This window comes from Pseudorca crassidens, chromosome 4 (assembly GCF_039906515.1).
Source record: "Pseudorca crassidens isolate mPseCra1 chromosome 4, mPseCra1.hap1, whole genome shotgun sequence".
In the NCBI taxonomy this organism is placed as follows: Eukaryota; Metazoa; Chordata; class Mammalia; order Artiodactyla; family Delphinidae; genus Pseudorca; species Pseudorca crassidens.
The window spans coordinates 29,234,543-29,253,236 of NC_090299.1; positions in this window are offsets into that span (position 1 = coordinate 29,234,543).

The window sequence follows — 18,694 nt, forward strand, 5'->3', positions numbered from 1 at the left end:
GCTTTCAATAAGAGCATGGATATTTCATAGAGGTGGGAAGGCAGAGTATGGGAATATAATGCTGATGAGCAGACATGGTGTTGGGAATCTGTGGAAGTTCTCTTCTGATTGTTCTAAATGTCTCATTATAAAAGAAAAAGGTCATCTGCTAAGATTGAAGATGGGGGAAGAAGTGTTAGAATTTTGCAAAGAAAGAAAGGCATGAAAGAGTCACCTAGGCATGTGGGAGAGTGAGTGGACCACCTACAGAAAGTACGTTTGCTTGGTAACATTAAATTTAAAGTGATACCTTGTAGTGTTGGGAGTTGCGAATGGTAGTGGGTTTGGGGGTTTTTTCTTCCCCATACACTTTAGGAAAGAGGTAAGTTGACTTGAACAACCTTCTTTTGCATTGGGAAAATGAACAGGTGTTTGAAATGGTTTTAATTTTTTTTTAATTAAAAGAACACTCTGGAAAATACTAAATATCTGTAACTTATAAACACCAACTTTCGATGTAATAAGTGTACCTTAATCTTATGTGTGTTTAACTGGATTACATAGATTCTTATCTTTTGTTAAAATATGTATACTCATTGGGCTTCCCTGGTGACGCAGTGGTTGAGAGTCCGCCTGCCAAGGCAGGGGACATGGGTTCGTGCGCCGGTCCGGGAAGATCCCACATGCCGTGGAGCGGCTGGGCCCGTGAGTCATGGCCGCTGAGCCTGCGTGTCCGGAGCCTGTGCTCCGCAACGGGAGAGGCCACAACAGTGAGAGGCCCGTGTACCGCCAAAAAAAAAAAAAAAAGGCACAGATTTGACAGAAGTCTCCTGCTTTAGCTATTACTCCTTACCAAAGTGAGAGCTAGCGGGGAAATGCAATCTCTTTTCCGTCCCTCGGTTCCTGACCCATTTTAGGTGCTTAATAAATTCTTTGCCCCAATCTTCTAAATCTTCTAGCTTTGTGACAGAATTGCATTTCGGCTCTGTAAGAATCTGTAACATTTTAGCATCCAGTTACTCCCAAAACTTGATTTGTATTCTCTGGTTTGACCAAATCTAGACTGGAATATTTCTTGACATAAAAAGTACGAAGCTGGAAAGCACGAGAACTGTAATTGTGAGCATAAATCAGTACCCAGAGCAGCCTCACTCTTGCGGCATCTAAGTCATGGCAGGATCACAGCTCTCCATAAGAAGCTGATGAATGTAGAATGTGGGCTGTGGCAACTTGCCGTCCGTGAAGGGTGGAGGGAGCATCTCTCGGGTCTTGTCGTCCACATCAAACTCCACCTGTCCCCACTTTGTTCTGCCGTGGCTTTCTGTGTGCCGCGTGCTGGCTCCACTCACCTTCAACAGCCGCCTGTTTAGGCTCAGCTGTGCTCCGTGCCTAGTGATCGCCACAACTGGAGAATTCCAGTCACTAGCCTGCCAAGGATGGTGGAAAGTTTGGGGCTATCAAGGAGTGGACTCTTAATAAGTACACATTAAGTACTCTTTAAAGAGTGTCCAGGCTGGTGTGCTGCCAGTGTTGTCCCCATGCCCATTGAGCATGGCACAGTGGAAAGTTCACGGGCTTTGGGGTTACACAGACTTGGGTTCAAATTCCAAATCTGATTTTTTTAAATAGTTCATACTTACTGAGAACTTACTACTTACAAGGCACTAAACCAAGCACTTTCCATATATAAATCATTTAATACTCATATTATTATTCCCATTTTTACAGATGAGGAAATTGAGGCTTACTAATTTGCCCCAAGCCACATAACCAATAAATAGCAAAGCAGGGACTTGACCCCTAATTTTTCAAATCAATACTCTCAACCACTGTTTTACACTATGTGGTTATGGGAAAGGAAATTAACTTTATCAGCTCTTGAGAATTTAAATTTAAAAAAAAAACATAAATAACCAAGAACATAATGACTGCTCATTAAATGTGAAGATGCTTGAAGAATTATGGTTAATTATTCTGTGTGTTAATGGATTGCTTTACATGTTTAAGAAGAATTATTACTTTGAGAGATATATACAAAAGTATTTACAGATGGAATATTATGTCTGAATTTGCTTCAAAATAATCCAGTGGGGTAGGGGATACAGATGAAACAAGATTGTCATGATAATTACTGAAGTTGTGATGAGTACGGGATTATAGTACTATTCATTCTACTTTTATTCTGCTTGGAGATAATAAAAAGTGTTTTTTAACATACCCCTTAAAATAATGTAAAGTGTGTGTGTGTGTGTATACACAGAGAAAGAGACTTGTTTTTCTAGAAAGAGTTTCCATAAATGAGAAATAAACCATTCTGTTTCTTATGAATGAAACTGATCTTTAGATATAAGGTTTCTTAAATGAAAAGTTGTTCCAGTATAAGACAATGATTTATCTATAGCCACATTTAAAAAGTAAAACATGCAATACCATTAGTTATTTTGAAACTGCCCTCAAAACCACAACTATCTCCTCTGGAGGACATACCTGGATTTAAATGGTGACTAAATGAAGAAAGCAAGTGTTTTCTGCTTCACACACAAAGCATTAAAATCTGATCAACTACAGTAAGCAGAAGATTCAAGTTTTCTGGCCAATAATGTATTTTAAAGGCATAAAATACTGGAGATTTTTCCCCAAAACATCTTTGAGGATGCTGAACTGGAAAAATATCAAGAAAGTATGAGATGAATAATGCCAACAGAAGATTAAATTTCATTCATGTACTTCCTATTTATTTACAAAAACCTAAAAGCACATAATATGGGTTTTGTATTATTGGATTTTTCATCCAAAGAATTAAGTGATATTAAACATGTAAAATTTGCAAGAAGGTTCACTTGGTGAATTCACTAGGGATGTAACCTATGTCTTCAATTTTAATATGAAAATGTAGGCAGTAATTTGGAGATGGAAGATAAAACATCCATTATGAAGGGAAAAAAAAAACTACTGTAAAGTTATATATAGTGAAGTGGACACCAGGTAGAAATTTAAGTTGTCAGTCCACCAAACTTTTTATCTGTTGGGAAAATATTTGCCAGTCTTTCTTATATTCACCAACAAGAAAGACACTGGTAGTGATCAGGTTTTCAATATTCTAAATTCATCACTTGTTTGAAAAACAATTTGTTGTTTTACCATAAATGACTCATTCAACCATTACAAAAAGGGAGAAAATTGAGTTGCACTCAAGTAAATATTCAAAATTCTTTTGAGTACATATCCATAGAGTCAGAATCGAAACTTTAGGCATAAACGCAAGAATGACAATATCCAGTCTGTTGCCTTCAATGTTTTTGGTGAGTCACAGTCAAAGAGCACAATTTTCGTTTTCTTCAGCCAGCATTTTTTAAAAGAGATGACACACATTCTTAAAAAGAAATTTAGATCCCAGGAAAAAAATTCATTGTGAATTTTACAATTAAATGTAACATGTAAGGGAAAAAAACGTACAGTCTTGAATAGCCATATTACTTATTCTTTATTTTCCCACCACAATAACCAAATCAGAAAAAGAAAACTATAGTTCCCCAGAAAGAGTGTCAAACTTACAGGCAGAAGCTCCAATTTTCAATTCCAGTTTTGTCTCCTACCCATTAAGTCCATTAACCACTTGGTTTGCTCATCTGCAAAATGATGATAATGAGACTTCAGAGTTGGGAAAGTTAAGCTAAAATCAAACATACATTTAAAGACCTCAATGGAACAAAAGAAAATCCATAATTATTCTTCATATATGTATACACATAAAACAAAAACACTTATTAATGTGTGAGCTAAAGTCATGCATGTTTTGGGGCCTTCCCCAATGGTCCAGTGGTAAAGAATCTGCCTTCCAATGCAGGGGACGTAGGTTCCCCTGGTCGGGGAACTAAGATCCCACATGCCCTGGGGCAATTAAGCCCACGCACCACAACTACTGAGCCCACACACTCTGGAGCTTGTGTGCCACAACTAGAGAGAGAAAATCCACACGCCACAAAATAGAGAGAAGCCCGTGCACCACAACTAGAGAAGCCCGCGCACCACAATGAAAGATCCCACCTGCCTCAACAAGGATCCTGCGGACTGCAACTAAGACCAGACGCAGCCCCCAAATTAATTAATTAATTAACTAATTAATTAATTTTTTAAAAAGACATGCACGTTTTATGTTTTATTTAGGGCACAGCACGTTGTATTTAGCAACAGGATCCTGTGCTATTCCTAATGGGGGCAGAAAGGAAATGCTCTGTGGGAAAAGATGATCTTCCAGAGGACTTCTATTATGTAAATTAAAGCTTACTTCATTAGTTTGGGCAAAATCTGTTTTAATATTTGTACCACTTAGTCCTGCTGATTTGCCTCTTTGCATTTCTACCAAATCAAACTTTGATTTTCATTTGGGGGTGTCCATGCATTGATCATCTTTTCTTTGCTCAGTAAATCAAAGAGCAGTGAAATCTTCATTCTTTGAGAGTTCTGTAGAGTCATTCTTTAAAGACGGCACTCAAAGAAATCTTATCCTCTAACACTGGTTTTTATTTTAGTAATAATTTTCTTCAAATCAAAATTAAAGTCAAGTCTATGTTTTCTTCTCTGTCACATTCTTTTCCTGTTGTCAGCAATTTAGTCTCAGAAAAAAGTAATTGAGACTAGAAAGGAAAAAGAAACAGAGAAAGATAGAAAAAAACAATTACAGTGTAAGACTGAAACATAAAAGAGAATTAAATGATAACTTAGAAATAGGATAATTATAAGCAAAAATAAGTGATTTTTAACATGACTAACCTTTATTATTAAGCAAAAATCTTGGGTTAAGTTAGAATTTAAAAACCTTTTCTGTCAGCTTCATTGGTATAATGCGAAAGTCTAATAAAATTAAAATGTCAATATTTTGCACAGAAAATTCCTATAAATAAGAAATTTGGAACTTTAATTTGTTAGTATTTTAATGACCTTTTATTTTTTAATTCTACAACATATCTAGTGCTTCACTAGGCCACTTTTTTGTAAAATGCAGTTTCATAAGCACATGCATGAATCTGCACAGATGCTTGAAATGTGCCATGAGACATTTCCAACATGCATTTAAATCACTTTTCTATCTGCCCATTAAGATGACAGAATAAGGCGATGAATCTTGATAGTTTCAATAAAAATTGAAGAATGGTGTATTATTGACATCTTCATTCAATACACCCCTCCCACCCAGAAAAAATGCTTTCAGAAATGCGTTTGGCAAACTTGATATTGTTCTTGTAGATCACGATGCTTTAGGAGCATGACTTCTCTGAGGAAACACTAGATCTTGTAACAGAAATATCTTTAAATCTTTTAGATAGCCAGTCCACAGGGAAAGGTTTAAGAAAGGATCAAAGCTTGTCCTTTCAGCTTGAATTATTCCATTACAGCTGAATGTGACATAATTACAAAAGATGTTGGATGTGGAATCTCATCAGGATTATCTGACACTCATCTTTGTTGAAAAAGTCTCCCCAGCTGTTGCTCTGATCGCCCAAATGTGACAGGGGTACAGAGTACAAAAGTGCTTGTAAGTGATGACTGCTTGGGGTGAGCTTAGCTTCCTTAGGCCATTTTGTGACTTTCTGCAAATATCAATAGTATGGAAAAACAGAAAGCATTGTTCCAAATACAGTTCCATTTTCATCTGTAAAGCGGCTTAGAAAACATAAAAAAGCAGCAGCGGCAGCAGCAGCAGCAGCAGCAGCGAGGGGGCTTACCTTGTGGCACATTTTTGTTCGATGCAGCCAAACTCGCTTAGCTAAAAACATTTCAATCAGAAATGATCATTCTGCAGTCCTATGCAAGTCTGCGTGTGTTCTTATTTGTATATACAATCTCATCTTAAGTCAGTGCTCCCCTATCTTGATGCCTGATAATGGCTTTGCTGGTGTAATTCTGAGTCATTCTTGGGGATGACTCAGAAAGAGCATTTATGACCCTGAAAATGAAATAAGCTGAATAAATATTTAATTTCCTACTATGTTTAACAAGTTCTGGCCATCAGTAAATCACATTTAAAATTTTAAAACGTGTGTTTTGGGCAAGCATTTGCCAAAGTTTCTTTTTAAAATATCATTACAGGAGTTCAACTGTACAGTATAACATCAAACATAAAATGTTGAATAATTACTCATTCCAAAGGATTTGAGAGAAGCAAAAAAAAATACTTTTCTTTCCTTCCTCATCGTGGATTACATTTTCTTCATACATTATTAATGAAATTAAACTACTAGTAACATGCCAAATGTGCTGCATAAGAGATTTGTGCCTAATCCAGCACAAAACAGGCCCAGTCACATAATGATAGAAAAAAGAACAAATGTCAACAGTTTCACACTGGGACTAGATTAAGCAGACCGTACTTACTGATTTCTTACACAGGGATTAACTCACTTTTAGTACTATGAGAAGGAAGGCCACACTTCTCTTATATTAACACAGAATTGCACCTGAGGAAAAAAAAATGAAGAGAAGACGCTTCATCCCCACTCCCACTCAGCCCCATGGCCATGGAACCTTGATTTATTAAATACCACAGACTTAAGCCATTGTTTGGATAATGGGTTACATAAAAATGTCTAATCGTGATATACAAGTATTAATACCTTAGAGATCAAATATAATATTGCTTCTCATTGAACTCTGATGAGATCGTGCTTAAAATAACTGGTGTTTATTGTTTACCCTTCTACTTGCTAGGTTCAAAAAGCTCCATGGCTTAGATCATGGCTGGATTCCTTACAGGCAATATTAATGTTGAAAGAGTTTAAGATTTTTTTCCCCTTTAATCTCTGGAGGCTAAGGCTTGCAGCCCTTACGTAAGCAAGCTCCATTGACTTCAGTGAGAGTTTAGCAGTTGCATAAATATCACAGGACCTGGCTCCCATTCTTCATTATTAGTCTTGCTCAAAGGGTACATATTCACTGAAAGTGTAGTTTTCAGACCTTTGATTATCTATGTAGGCAGGATTATGTCTGCTATTCATGTCAAGAGTATGCACTATTAAATTAGGCTATGTAAAAAAATTAAATTTATTTATTTATTCATTATACTTCAGAATACAGACATTACTGTGTCCTCAAAAAACTATGACTGCCATTGAATCCAAAGATTGTTCCCATTGCTTCAATGTTCACAAAATTTTCTAATGCTTCTGTACTAAATGACTTCCCAAATGCACCTTTTTAAAAAACTTGATCCTTAATTTAAAATGTTTCTGGGAACTTAAGAGGAATTTTATCTTAAGAGAAATTGTATCCTAAGATGTACTTTTGTTTGGTTCAGAAACTATTTGTTAATTTGCCGTGGCTCTTATTCCAACTACTTAGTATAGTGGCTCAGAAACTAATCATTCATTTAATGGGTGAAACAATCATTTAGGGATTTTTGCTTTTATGGTACCAAACAATTGCTCATCATCTTCTCTGTATGCAATTCTGAAATAACTGCTTAGAAGACTCTGACAATAAAAAAAGAATGGGTAAAAGAAGCTTAAGAAATAGAAAAAAGAAAGGGTAAGGCCCATTGGCTTGACCTACCAAAATAGCAGGTACAATTTACTACCGTACTCTAACTGTGGACACCCAGGAAAAAAGAATAGGTTTTTCACCTTTAAGGAAATCTCAGAAAGAAATATTTTTCCAAGCTAAAAAATTTTTCCAAATTCTTTTCTCCACTAATTTTGATTTAAAATTTTTCTTTAAAATAAATCTTCTTTGGCAGTTCGTAACTATCTATGCCTCTGGATGAGTATTCATTTCAAAAGAAAAAGTTATACAAATCTTGCTCAAAAAGCAAATAATTAATCTCTGGTACACCATGAATTCTACACTATATAGGGTTAGATACAGGCATATCTGTTCAGAATCATATTTCCATAAAACAAGAAAAATTTAAAGCATAGTCATCGTTTATCTCATTTATATCTAACAACACAATCAAGTGGGTAACATTGATGCTACCAGTGAGGATCTGTGTGACTTTCTGTATCATGCAGCAAGTAGAAAAACAGAGCACTTAAATCCAAGTCTTCTGACTACAAATTGAATACTTTTTCCCTTCACATTAAATCAAACATTGTGTTAATGCTGCTATACGTCACCCCAACAAAATAAAGTAAAAAAATTTCCAAACATTGGAAAGAATTTTGACATATATTTGCATCCTCTTTCACTAATACTTGTTTTAGTGTTTCCAAAAGCATGCTACAAAGATCACTGCTGGTACTTGAGATGACTTTAGACAGTATCCAAACAATATTTTCATTTTAATAGTTTAATATTTACTTTTCAAGACAACCTCTATTTATGGGAAATATTTTTGTTTTTAACTTATAGTTGTAATTAAAAGATTCCATTCTACAGATGTTAATTTAATTTAAAAAGTGCTGCTCTCTAAAAATATTAATTATTATCATAAATGGCACAAGACTACGGCAAAACATGAAGACAAAATGGGAACGACTGAGGTTTGGAAAATGTTGATTTGTGGATGCTTCCCTGTGACCTGGGCAAATACAAAGAAGAGCAAGACACACTTGCTAGCTTCAGAAATGTGCCGTCTTATGATAATTTTCACATACATCATGAGAAATTAATAGTGCTATTAGAAAAGAAGAAATATCTAAAATCAACAATCTAAGCTCCCATTTTAGGTATCTGGACATATCCTCTCTGCTACAATAATGTCTTCCAGAAAATAGAAGCAGAGAGGATACTTCCAAATATAATACATTCTGAGGTCAGCATTACCCTAATACCAAAACCAGACAGACATTGCAAGAAAGGAAACCTAGAGACCAATATTTCTCACGAGAATAAATGCAAAAATTCTCAGCAAAATATTATCAAACTGAATTCAACAAAGACAGCTTTACAAACCTTCATCTGACTGACACATGCATGAATACATACAACTAACACAACAGAGTAACTTTAACTCAGAGTAACTCTGATAATATATGTAGTAATAGAAGAGAGAAAGTGGAAATGTTTTCTGGTTGGAGGATGGGAAAATTTGCTTGGAAGGTGGCATTTATGAGGAATGGATCCGGACTTTGAAGGTCAGAGTATGGGAAGGGAAAGTCAGGTGGAAGGAATCTTGTGGATAAATTTCTGGAGGGTAAGATGAAGGGCATGAGATGGGAACAGTGTACAGGAACATGGGAAGGGGAGCTTGTAATGGAAGCTAACACTGGAAAGACAAATTATGGCTGGAGTGTAGACGGCCGTAAATGCAAGCACAGGATCTGGGACTTGGTTCTGACAGCAATATCTCCATTGTGCCTGAAATCTTTTCAGTTAGAAAAAGTCACAATCAGAGCTGAACTCTAGACAGGTCAGGCTCACAGAGGTGCACCGAAGGCAAAGGAAGTAGGTGGAGGATTTGCAATTTCCTGGTTGAGAAGAAATAAGGAGCTAAATATAGACAGTGTCAGAGAGGATGGAAATGATCTGATGAGCATGAGAAACATTTTGGTGGTACAGTTAACAAAACCTAGTCATTGATTAGATGTGGGAGAAAAGAAAGAGGCAGAATTTGAAGAAAATGAATGAGTAGGTAAATCGCCATCAAGCCAGAGAGGTTTTGTGGAATGAGATGAATGGAAATGAAGACCTTGAATTTGAATTTTGCAACGGATTGCTATTAAGCTTTACCATGATTATAATATCAGGGTGAAGTGATTCAGAGTACTTCCTCCTTAGATCAGGGGAAATAACCATTTTGATTAGTAGGGCACAGTATAAATTGTGCTAAGCTCCACAATGATATAATAGAATAATATCTTATTAAGATTATATAATCCCAATCAAAAGAACATGTAATTTCAAACAACTGTGCTGTTATAAAAGTGAGCAAACAACCTATTGCTCTCATATAAAAATATTTGGATGACCTAAAGTGACTTAACTCAACATAGAGAACACATGGTTCTCTATCTTTTGAATGATTTAGATATTGGTATAAAAAGAAGTAAATATTTGAGGAAAGCATACATTTCTTGAGATCAAGAATGGTGAACAAAGAGTAAAAGTTTCCCAAACTCTAACTCAAAGCCTTTTAGTATAATGATCTTATACTCTTAGGAAGATAACACCATATAGCTTTTGAATATATGCATTAATAACATGTAAACAGTCAAAAAGATAGTCAATTTTGGGGAATACACATTAGAAAATGAAAAAAGCCATAATGGATTACCTGCAAAACAAACGCAAGGTTAATGACTAAACCAGGGCAACTGAGATGAATTTTCAAAAACTCAGACATCTAATTTCTACACCCTCCAGAAAATCAATAATAATGGGCAAAGAAAGGCAAACAAATGAAGGCTCTAGCTTCTTCTTATCTCTCAATATATAGACTTAGCCCTCAGGACACCCTCACCAGCTTTGCACTTTCTCAAATCAATGCTGTAAGCAAAATGGCATTTCCTCTTATCCTGTGTCCTGCCTCTCAAGTGACTAAATCTAAAGCTGTTTCTACAGAGTCTTCCTCTCAGCTTGAAGTCAAATCCCCTCTAAAGCATTAACAGCTAAACTTTTGGTATTTAGTCCCAGAGATATTTGCTTTAGAATGGGGGCTTCAAAGTTCAAAAGATAATTGTTGCAACTATTATTAGGTTACTGCAAGTGCTGTGAAACACCATATTTTGTCTGTTTTTGCACACCATTTTATTTTCAGTACCTATCACAGTGCTTGGCATGCAGTAGCTGCTCAATTAATAACTGAACCAGATAAATTAATTACTCTCTAATAATTTAATTTTAAGGACACAATCAAGGGTATTGGGGGGCTGAAGGGGCTGCTCTTCAAATCATACCTTCCTCAAAAGCCCAGTCTAGATTGGGAAAGGGAACACCTGGTACCAGGAGAGTATCATTAACACAAACTCACAGTTACCAAACAAGGAATTCAAGGTCAAGATAAATTAAAGAGCTCAACAATAAAATTGTTTGTGGAAAACAAGTATGAAGAAAATGCCTTTCAGGAGAAAAATGGGATAAAAAAGAGAGAAGTGGGGGAGGAAAAACTTAAGCTTCCTGTCGTTAGTTTAAAGAGGAAAACAAGTTTTCAGATGTGATCAGAAATATACAAGCAGTGGGGGAGGGATAAATTAGGAGTTTGGGATTAAAGTATGCACACCACTTTGTATAAAATAGATAACCAACAAGGACCTACTGTATAGCACAGGGAACTACACTCAGTATCTTGCAATAAACTATAATGGAAAAGAATCTGAAAAAGAATATATATATTCAGTTATATATATGTATAAATGAATCACTTTGCTGTATACCTGAAACTAACACAACATTGTAAGTGAACTCTATTTCAATAAAGATTTTTAAAGAACTATGTAGAGAATTGTCCTTTGATGATTCTGAACTAATGCTATTTCTTACATCTACAAAAGTGGCCAGAGAGGTACACCCCACAGGCTATTATACATGTGTGTCCTGTTCCTGAATAAAGACTACCTTCACTGCCTCTATAGTCTATTGCTTAGGAAATCCTAAACTTAACCTTCTCATTGAACATGGTCTTTCTGCTTAAGTGGCAGCAATAATAGCTATAGTATCCAGTCACTCCACCCAGAAGAGGTCAGCCTGTTCTTTGTCTCCAACAGTTGAAATGGACCCCTGAAAGTTCATTCTCATGCGACTGGCACCAGTACAATTAGCATGATTTCAAGGATGCTTGTAGAGTGACTATGTTCTAATAGCTTACAGTCGCATTCTAGGCGACTATATCTGTTAATATAGTAGTCCTCTTTCCTAAGCATTTTCCTACCACTGACTACAAGATAAGAAACAGAAACAAATATACAGAGATAAAAAAATCCAACTTTAGGATGTGCTCTCTGATATTTTTCTACAATTCTCTTTTTAATCTTCTATCTACAAAGCTGAATGCTGTAAAAACTGTACATTCAACTTCTCCTTGAAATGAGTTTTTCCTTTGAGTGTTTCCATGAGTGTTGAATCTGACAACCTTAGCTGACTATATCATTGTGTTAATAAGGTCAAAGTTGGTCGTCAGTTCAATTCCCACATAGTCCAATTCATTTTGATCTGTTCTATTACCAAGGTCCCAACTTAACTATATTGCCTAACAGATAGGTGTAGTTCATGAAAAGGAGGACCAAGGAATAATAAATAGATAATCAGCCACCATGATTCTATGGAAAAGTAACTTTCACTTTTTTATACGGAGATTTTGTATGGAATAAAATGAATACATGACATTACATGCAAAATTGGGTTCATCTGCATATGTGTGCTCTATTTAATAGTTTGTCATTTGTAAAGACTGAAGACGGACTCAGAGTCTCTTAACGCTAAATGGAAGTGACCAGTCCTTTTCACAAATGAACATCAATAAGAGCAAAGTTCAAAACATATATATTAACAAAACATAAATATATAGAAAAAGATATACCTCGGTAAACCACTTTTCTTTACCTTCATAGGTGAATTTTACATCTTTTTTATTACACAAGGCAAAATTTTAATTTCATCCTGGCTACATGCTTCCCATATCTTTGATATCTTCAACTGGTGCATGCCCAGGAAATAGAAATTCCTTTTCATCTTAGCCTAAAAAACCCATAATTAAATATGGTGTCAAACTATGTTGGCTAAGTAAGGGTGACTTTAAGGATGGTATGTAATAGTTTTTCCTAAAAGTAGTACTTAAATTGTGATGATTCATAATTAATTCTACATGGTACACAGGTAAACAGCTTTCATTCTGATAATGATGCACTTGTTTTGTTATAAATAGAAAGATGCAACCTAAAACATCAAACCTTGATTTCCCAGGTATTATCGTTAAGATGAAGTTTAAAATACACACATATTAACAAAATTCATGTAGAAATATTGGAAAAATCTTGAAACTGGCATGTGAATGAAGTTTGGGAAATGGATGTATGTTCTCAAAACAAAAGACCTGGGCTTCCCTGGTGGCGCAGTGGTTGAGAGTCCGCCTGCCGATGCAGGGAACACGGGTTCGTGCCCCGGTCCGGGAAGATCCCACATGCCGCAGAACGGCTGGGCCCGCGAGCCATGGCCGCTGAGCCTGCACGTCCGAAGCCTGTGCTCCGCAACGGGAGAGGCCACAACAGTGAGAGGCCCGCATACCGCAAAAACAAACAAACAAACAAAAAACCTGAAATAAAACTATATTAGAAAATATGTATTTAGAAATTGCATTCCTATTTTTAAAAAAGGAAAAGTTGATCTCAAGAACATCAATTACTATAATTAATTTTTACGTATTACTTAGCATACAAAGCAGCTTCTATCACATCTTTTTACCTGTATGCCACCAAATCAGCTCACCACAGAATGGATACAAAACTGAAAGGAATCAATAGTGTAAGTGTAGAGAATTTTGACCATATTTCCAACAAACAACTACCTGCATGGAAGCACCCTCAGAAGGACTCTTAAATGCCAAGAATGTACCCACCATCTACAGTTCTGCTCCACACACAGGTATTGGTAAAAAAAAAAAAAAAAAAAAAAAAACCTCCACCTCTTAGGCTCTGCCTCATAAAATCCCAAGTAACTGCACTAGAAGCACACCCAGGTTCTCTGCCACAAAAGGAGACTGTAATAAGCGGCCTAAAGCCAAAATATGGTTTAACTACCTGTCTTTTTTCACACATGCTATTAGCTTAACATTTCAGGCAGAAGAGAGATGTGAAAATGCCCCAAGATAGATAAAGCATTGATTGGTCTGCTGGAGAAATTCAAGAGTACTGTGTGATGGAAAACGGTGAGTGACGGATGGAGGCCCTGGATGGTGCACACAGGAAGACCGGGACAGGGCCACGCAAGCCCTGAAGGCTACTGGACTGTGTTTCGATTTTAATCTCAGTGCAATACCAAGTCACAGAAGAGTATTAAGCAGGAGAATGAAATGATCCTATTCTCATATACAAAGATATTTCTGGATGCTGTGTGGAAAATTACTGTAGGAGGGGGAAGGCCAGAGGAGCAGGAGAGAGATTGGTCAGAGGCTGTTAAATTCATTCAACCATAAGTGACAGTGGCCTGGAGTAGAGTGGTAGCGACGGAGATGGAGAGAAGTGGATGGCAAGTAAGGTAAGAGAGGAATGCAGGCTGATTTCTAGACTTCCAGCGGATTCTGTGGAGACGATAAGCGCTAAAAGAAATGCAGATTCGGCTGCGTGGGAATCAAAGATTCAGTTTGGAATACGTTAGTTTAAGATACAACGAGGTGTGCAAATGGAGAGGGTTAAGTAGGCAGGTAGTTGGATGTAAAAGTCTGGAGCTCAGAAGAGAGGTCTGACCTGAAGACATAAATCTGGGATTCCTCAGCATATATATAGCATTTTAAACTACGAGATTGAATGAGATAACCTAGGGAGAGAGTGTAGACAGGTAAGAAAAGAGGATCCAGGGCAAAGCAACATTAATGGAGCAGATACAAGAGGAAGGGTCGGCAAAGACAGAAGACACGACCAGGGAGGCGTGGTGAAAACCAGGAGAGCATGGGATCATAGAATCCAGGAGAGTTTCAACATGAGGAAATGGTGAACAGTGCCAATGCTACCACAGGAGGAGTAAGACGAGTCACCAGGCCCTGGGCAAGAGCGGTTTCAGCAGAATGGCAAGGGGCGGAGCCAGACTGGGGCAGGTCAAAGAAGAAAAAGAAGATAAGGAAGTGAACACAGAGTGCATAGATAGTTCTTTTTAAAAGTGTGTTTATGCAGTGGAGCTGGGGTCGGGGGAGGGTGGCGGTGTGGAGGGGAATGCACAGTCAAGAGAGGTTTTCGTTGCTTACTTTTGTGTTTTAGGATAAATTGGCTGAATGGACTGGGGGGGTGTTGGTGCTGCCCCAGTCTTCCCAGTGCATTCATTTCTGCTTTCTGGACCTGGTCCACTCTCACAAGCATCCAGTTCATCTACAAGCAGATAATCCTTTAGAAAGGAAACACAAGACCCATCAATAAATGTCTACTTGACCTCCCCACTTGGAAGTATCTTTTCCAGATAGCTTATTTGGTTAATCGGAAGGAATTTCAATTTAGTTTATTTGACAAATTATGTTGATTTGTATTGAAAAACAGTTTACTTATCATCAGAAACTTCTCTCACCAAAATAAAGTGTCTTCCCACCGTATTTTAGGTTAGAAATAGACCAAGGAGTTAAGAAATGATTAATACAACCTTTGTTTTACTCAAATGCACTGTTTTAGTTTACCAGGACTGTTGTAACAAAGTACTACAAACTGGGTCACATTAGAAATCTATTGTCTCAACATTCATGGAGGCCAGGAAGTCTGAGACCAAGGTGTCAGCACGATTAATCACTTCCAAAGGTTATGAGAGAAACTCTGTCCCATGCCCCTCTCCTAGCTTCTGGTGGTTTGTGGCAATCTTTGCTGTTCCTTGCCTTGCAGATGCTTCATCAGATCTCTGTCTTCATGTTCACATAATACTCTCCCTGTGTGTGTGTGTGTCAGCTGTGTTCAAATTCCTCCCTTTTATCAGGATACCAGTCATTTTGGATTATGGCCCACCATAATAACCTCATTTTAACTTGATTCCTTTAAAAAGACCCTATTTCCAAATGAGGTCACATTCTCAGGTACCAAGGCTTAGAACTTCAATGAATCTTTTTGGGAGGACACAATTCAACCCATAAAATGTACTAAATCAAAAATAATCTTTCTTTTTCTTAGTGAAAGGGGAAAAATCACTCTTTGTGAGAGATACCTCTAGATTCATGGTATTTGCCCTGATTTTGATCCTGCAGTCCTTATGCAGGCAGACTTGTGTATGTTCAAGAACTCCAAGATATACACCATGGGGAGCAAAACCTCACAGGTGTTATTTTTGTAGTTTGAAATTCAGAATAGCTAATCATAATCTTCATTTTGCAAATGATAATCTATAATAATGGCTTTCTTAAAGCATGAACAGTTTTTGAACATACCGGTATTTTATTTTCATAATATATGTAGTTCTCTGGAATTTGGGGTTGAATTGTTCCGAGATTTAAATGTAACAAAGGTGAACCTTTTTCTCATGCTAACTTCCTGGTAATGAATTCTTTATTAGGTAGAGAAGCTACTTTTTATTCCATCAAATACCTTGATAATTTCTTTGTTCAAAAAAAAAAAGGTGAAGTTGCAAACAAGGGCCACGTTGCTTTGAAACAAGAAACATGGGAGAAGGAGGATTGAGCCTGAGAGCCTGAGTAGAGGAAAAAGGGAGAAGCCAAGCAGCTTCTGTAAACCTGGGCTTTGTGCCAAGAACTGGTCCTATGAGGAGCTCCCAGAGACAAGAATCACAAAGGGACTTCTCAGGTCTAATATCCATTGTTGATCATTTTCTAGGCTGCATGTTATCTCCCTCCATAACCTCAGACCTTCAGTAAAAGTCCACATATATAAGCTTGGGTCAGTGGAACTTTGGGGGAGCACAGGAGTTGAGGTGTCCAGCATGTGACAACAGAGTGCAGAAAAGCGACAGCAGCACGAAGATAAGATGCAGATCGGGGGTTGAGAGTTTGGTGAAAAAGGATGATTAGCCAAAGGTGACCAAACACACCATAAACTTCACCAAGAAACTCTGAACACAATGTGAGGGATGATGTGATTCCCTCCATTCTTTAGATAGGATCCATGCCACTTTTATTGAAATCTGAAAGCAAGCTGGAGGACTCTGGGGATATCTAGGCAGCTGACACTTGGCCTACGTAAGTGTAATGGTGTCCAGTTTCTGGCACCTAATGGGACTTGAGTACCTCTTGGTTGTTTTATTTTTAATTTAACAATCCTGCAGAAATACAGAATGGGAAAAACCTCACTTGCAAGTAGTTTACATGAAAACGATTAAGGGATTTTTGTTGGTGAAAAGATCAATATAAGTCAACAATATTCCCCAAGAAAATAATGAAATCTTGAGCTGCATTAATAGAAGTAGAGCTTCCAGAAGCAGGGAAATGTTATCTTTGTTGAATCTTCCTGAGTCTAATCATATTTATGTTCAGTTCTGAGCACTTAAAAAAGACATTGACAAAAGGGAATAAATATAGATGGGGGCAATAAGGAGGGTGATGAATCAGGGATCCATGTCAAACATGAAACAAGTAAAGATATTTTCGTATGTTAACCTAAAAAAAGAAAGTCTTAGAAGATACATAACATTTGTGCAAATATTTGTAGAGTTATCATATAGAAGAGTGTGGTAGGCAGAATAATGGTCCTCCAAAGAGTCTACATCCTAATCCCTGTAAATATCTTACCTTACATGGCAAAAGGGACTCTGCAAATATGATTAAGTACCTTGACATAGGGAGATTATCTTGGATTATCCAGATGGGTCCAATGTCATCACAAGAGTTCTTAAAAGGTGGAAGAGGAAGACACAAGGTCAGAGTGAGAGGAGGAGAATTGACTATAAAAGCAGAGGTCAGAGTGGTGAGGGGCCATGAGCTAAGGAATGCGGGCAGCCTCTAGGAGCTAGAAAAGGCAAGGAAATCGATTCTGTCCCAGAGCCTCCAGAAGGAACACTGCTCTGCCAGCCCATTTTACACTTCTGACCTCCAGAACTGTAAAATAATGAACTTGTGTTGTTTTAAAACACTAAGTTTGTGGTCATTTTTCTTACAGCAGCAGTAGGAAACTAGAAAGAGTTAAATAGTCTAAATAGTGCTAAACAGCAGAAAGAGTACAAGTAGATGAGGGTCACTGGATATAATTTTGGTTCAATGCAAAATCCCAGTCCAACAGCACCAGAGGTAGAATGGATTGACCTGTACAGAGCCTTGTACATTGACCTTAATCACTAAGTGTCCATGAGTCAGGGCAAACCCTGGGGCCAGCTAGGCATAGGAATGAGAAAGTAAGACAGACAAAACAGTGAATGAAAAATATTAACACATTTTTAGAAGGTTGAAAGCAAATGGAGGAGTGGCCATTGGTATATCAGCTGAGTCATGTGACTGTGGGGTATCGGGAGGCTTTTTACAGACCTGATGGATAAATCTCTGTATTTGGAAAAACTCTCAGTAGAGACATAGAAAACTAAGCAAACTAAACTAAAAACATTTTTTATTTTAAGGAAATAATAATTCCAGAGGAGAATACTGTCCATGACAGGATACATAATCACAGTACATGACTAGTTCACTTAGGTGAACAATATCTACAAAGTCATAATAATGACAACACTGAATAGTGATTTAACCAAAACTGTGATGAATATTGGGAAGGGAAGTGTGGGGTAGTTGGAAAAAGTTAAGTCCTCAACTACTATAAGTGTGTAAGATGTCTAAGTATATATGTCAAGAAATCATCAACTATCACCATTGCAAAATATTGAGGGAGAATCAGAAGAATTAACAAAAAGAGTTGGAAATGGTTGCCTCTGGGGAAGAAAACTGGGGTATTTTTCATGTGTTTCTTTCTCTCCAGAGTTGCAAAGTAGAAAAAAGGGACACATTCCCATTCTGCAATAATTTGTAGGACAAACATACCAATATGGATCAACCTATGCCTTCTTGCTAAAGCAAGAGAAATGGGTTGTTTTGCTAAAGCAAGAGAAATAGAAAAGAACACAAGAGCAGCATCAGGGCAACATACATACAAACATATATACATGCATACTACACACATACACACATGCATCCATAGATAGAGAAAGGGAATTGACTCCTGAGCTC